The sequence below is a fragment of the Chiloscyllium plagiosum genome, chromosome 7, assembly GCF_004010195.1.
Source record: "Chiloscyllium plagiosum isolate BGI_BamShark_2017 chromosome 7, ASM401019v2, whole genome shotgun sequence".
In the NCBI taxonomy this organism is placed as follows: domain Eukaryota; kingdom Metazoa; phylum Chordata; class Chondrichthyes; order Orectolobiformes; family Hemiscylliidae; genus Chiloscyllium; species Chiloscyllium plagiosum.
The window spans coordinates 101,595,777-101,600,702 of record NC_057716.1 but is presented as its reverse complement, the minus strand read 5'-3'; positions in this window follow the sequence as shown (position 1 = coordinate 101,600,702).

Here is a 4,926-nt window from a genome sequence, read left to right as displayed (position 1 = left end):
CTCCTCCTGGGAGCAGATACGGCGGAGGCGGAGGAATTGGGAATACGGGATGGTATTTTTGCAAGAGGTAGGGTGGGAAGAGGTGTAATCCAGGTAGCTGTGGGTGTCGGTGGGTCTGTACCTCTTCCCAACCTACCTCCTGCAAAAATGCCATCCCATATTCCTAATTTCTCTGCTTCCGCCATATCTGCTCCCAGGAGGACCTAGAGTGCACATCTTTGGATGTAAAGAGAGCTTCTTCACAGAAGGGGGTATGGAATCTAAAACTATCTCCGCCATAAATGTATTGAGGTGGCCAATAGCATCAGAGACTTGAGAGACAAATGAAAATTGCAGCAATAGACTTTTGTTAAGTAAGGTTATTAAGTGTTGCCAATCCAGGCCAGGTGGGGGGGTTTAAGACACGGATCATCTGTGATCTAATCATCGAATCCCTATAGTGTAGAAAGAGACCATTCGGCCTATCGGGTCTGCACCTACCCTCTGAAAAGCATCCCATCCAGACCCCTTCGCACCCCTATCCTATCGCTGTAACCCTGCATTTCCCATGGCTAACACACCTAGCTTGCACAGCCCTGGACACTGTGGGGAAATTTCGCGTGGCCAATCCACCCAAAACTGCATATCTTTGGATTGTAGGAGGAAACCAGAGCGCCTGGAGGAACTGCACACAGACAGTTGCCCAAGGCTGGAATCGAACCCGAGTCCCTGGTGCTGTGAGGCAGCAGTGCTAACCATCTATCAGGGTGAAGGGATAAGGTTGAGAAGCTGACTATCACTCTTTTGCTCTTTGATGAGAAGAGAGGCCAGGGGATACAGAAACAGCAGGCACCACACGCAATGAAAGAGAAAACAAGTGGAAATATGATTGAGAAATATTACTTCATTGACTTTAACAATGAGTTACTTAGAACCTCCTTAAGCACAGAGCTGTTTGTCATTAACTAACTACATTGTGTTGGTGTTTGGCTGCTGCACAGGAGATCATTGCTTCAGATAACACACTGTTAAATGGCTAGAAATGATTTTCATATGGGCCTGGGATCTCATATAAATACTGCATGGAATGTACAAAAGAGCAAACACTGACCTCACTTAACAGCTACTTGAACACAGTCACGCTCTAGAAAGTTTCACCCTATTCCCAAATCTGAAAGAACAGGGAGCCAGAGAGTGTGCGCTCAATTTGTCAGAAGTTGTTAGATCTCTTTCCCTTCCCATCCTGAATCATTTACCTCCAAGTGCTCCCGAGGTTTTAACACGATATTAGACAGGGAGTTTGCAACTACACATTACTCTTGGGGTGAAGTCTGATCAGGACGGCAGTGGTGGTTAGATGCTGGCGTTCACATCTCAGGATTGGGAGGGGGATGAGGGTTCAGGGTTGGGAATCCTGCCCGGGGTTTCCCATGAGGGACATCTCCAGCTGAAAACTGCCTGCACCAACAAATGTCAATGCGTGGTCGACCCCTTCTCTGATCCTGTCCAGGATAGAATCCCTCCAGTGTGGAAACCAACTATTTGGCCCATCAACTCCATCCTCAACCATTCAAAGAGGATCCCACCCAGACCCACTCCCCCTCCCCAACGCTGCATTTCCCATGGGTAACCCAGCCTGCACAATTTCCCGTGGCCAATCCACCCTAAACTGCACATCTCTGGATTGTGGGAGGGAACTGGAGCACACGGACGAAGCACATGCAGACACAGGAAGAATGTGCAATGTGTGGAATCGAGCCTAGGTCCATGCTGCTGTAAGGTACCAGTGCTATCCACTGAGCCACCATGCCAACCAATACAGCAGTGTGTGCTATCTGCAAGGTGCGCTGCAGAAATTCACCAAAGATCCTTAGACAGCACCTTCCAAACACATGACCCCCTCCATCTAGAAGGACAAGGGCCCCAGTTATATGGGGAACACCAGCACCTGCACGTTCCCCTCCAAGCCACTCAGTGTCCTGACTTTGACATATATTGCCATCCCTTCAGTGGAACGTAGGAACATCGGAAAAGGAGAAGGGCATTTAGCCTTTTCAGCCTTTCCCACCAATCAATGAGATCATGGCTGATCTGTGACCTGATTCTGGTCAATATCCCTTAATGTCTTTGCTTTAGTAGAAATATATCAATCTCAGATTAACAACTGATCCTGCATCCACTACAATTCCAAACATTTGTGCGTAGAACTGCTTGTTCGTGTCAGAGAATCATCGAGTCCTACAGCACAGGGACAAGCCCTTTGACCCAAACTGGTCCATGCTGACCAAAATAACTATCCACACTAACTCCATTCCCCTGCAATTGGCCTATATCCTTCTAACCCTTTCCTATCCATGTATTTGCTGAAAATGTGTTGCTGGAAAAGCGCAGCAGGTCAGGCAGCATCCAAGGAACAGGAGAATCGACGTTTCGGGGATAAGCCCTTCTTGCAACACATTTTCAGCTCTGCTCTCTAGCATCTGCAGCCCTCACTTTCTCCTCCTATCCATGTATTTGCCCAAATGCCTTTTAAATGTCGTTAATGTACCCACCTCAACCAGCTCCGCTGGCATCTCATTCCATATGCGCACCATCCTCTGTGTAAAAATGTTGTCCTTCAGGTTCCCTTTTATTCTTTCCCCTCAAACCTTAAACTGATGCCCTCTAGTCCTTGATTCCCCAACCCTGGGAAAAAGACTGAGTGCATTCACCCTATCCATGCCTCTCATGATCTTATACACCTCTATAAGATCCCCCCTCAGTCTCCTACGCGCTAAAGAAAATGTCTTAGCTTCTACAACCTCTCCCTACAACTCAGACCATTGAGTGCAGGCAACATCCTTGTAAATTTCTTCTGCACTCTTCCCAGTTTAATAACATCCTTGCTACAGCAAGGTGACCAAAACTGAACACATTACTCCAAGTGTGGCCTCACCAATGTCCTGTACAACTGCAACATAACTTCCCAACTTCTATTCTCAATGCCCTGACTGATGAAGGCCTACGTGCCAAAAGCTTCCTTCACTGCCCTGTCTACCTGTGACTCCGCTTTCAGAGAACCGTGAACCTGAACTTCAAGGTCTCTCTGTTTCACTACACTCCTTAAGGCCTTACCATTCACCATGAAACTCCTACCTTGATTTATCTTTCCAAAATGCAATACCTCATACTTATCTATATTAACCTCCATTGGCCATTTCTCGGCCCACTTCCCCAAGCTGATCAAGGTCCTGCTGCATTTTCCGATAACCTTCCTCACTGTCCATGATATCGTCTATTTCAGTGTCAGCAGCAAACTTACTAATCATGCCTTGTACATTCTCATCCAAATCACTGATATAGATAACAAACAGCAATGGGCCCAGTACCGATCCTGGAGGCACTCCACTAGTCTCAGGTCTTCCTGAGATACTGTTGGGATAACATCCTGGAATTCTGTCCCTAAGGATAGTGTGGATCTACCTACAGTACATGGATTGCAGCGGTTCAAGAAAGCAGTTCACCACCACCTTCTCAAGGGCAACTAGGGATAGACGAAAAATACTGGCCCAGCCATACTGATATATAGAATCCCTACAGTGTGGAAACAGGCTCTTTGGCCCAACAAGTCCACTCCAATGAGTATCCCATCCAGACCCATTCCCCTACTATCCTACATTTATCCCTGACTAATGCGTCTAACCTACACATCCCTGAACACTACAGGCAGTTTAGCATGGCCAATCCACCTAACCTGCACATCTTTGGATTGTGGGAGGAAACCAGAGCACCCGGAGGAAACCCACGCAGACACGGGGAGAATGTGCAAACTCCACATAGCCAGTTGCTTGTGGGTGGAATTGAACCTAGCTCCCTGGTGCTCTGAGGCAACAGTGCTAATCACTGAGCCACCGTGCCACCAGAGACGGGCATGTCCCATAAGTGAGATAAAGACATGTCAGCTTCGTTCTGCCGTAACATAGACCAAGGACAATGGTCCGTGAGAAAGGTGTTCAACTGCCAACCACGACCTTCCATTGTTCAGCTTCAATGGGAGATTAGTATTCCATGAGAAGGGAGGCCGAGAAAAGCCTTGGGGTCAGGCTGGTGGAGTAAAGTAATGAGAAAAATGGCTTTTTGTGGAATGAGATTGCCATTATGAGATTGCTTAGGAGAAGGTGTGTGATCACATATAAATGATCATTCTCCCACTCTCCACTACATCAAAGACATCTCTAAAATGACTGCCAGACTACTCAGACCTCTTGGCCTCATGGTAGCCCACAAACCCACCAACACACTAAAACAGCAGCTAATGAACTTAAAAGACCCTATACAGACAACAAGCAAAATTAATGTCATTTACAAAATACCGTGCAAGGACTGTAACAAACACTACATTGGACAAACAGGCAGAAAACTAGCCACCAGGATACATGAACACCAACTAGCCACAAAAAGACATGACCCTCTCTCACTAGTATCTTTAAATACAGGTGAGGAAGCACATCACTTTGACTGGGACAACACATCCATCCTAGGACAAGCCAAACAGAGACACATGTAAGAATTCCTAGAAGCATGGCATTCCAACTGGAACTCTATCTATAAACACATTGACTTGGATCCCATTTACCATCCCTAAGAAAAAAAGCAGGAAATGACATCACCACAGAAAATGACATCACCACAGGAAATGAAATCACCAACCCAAGGAAGCCTAAATGCATAAATAAAAAGCAGGCCATATCACCAGTGCTTCACTGGAGGCTCACTGAAGATGTTACCCAGTATGGTGGCGAAACGTCTGGAAAAGAACCTTCCAGCTCAGTGAGCAAAGTTACATCCAGCACAAATGATCATGCCAATAACCATAGGAATTAGGTGCAGGAGTTGGTGAATCAGCCTCTTCAAGTTGCACAGCCACTTTATAACATCACAGCTGATCTGATTGTGGCCGCTCCTCCA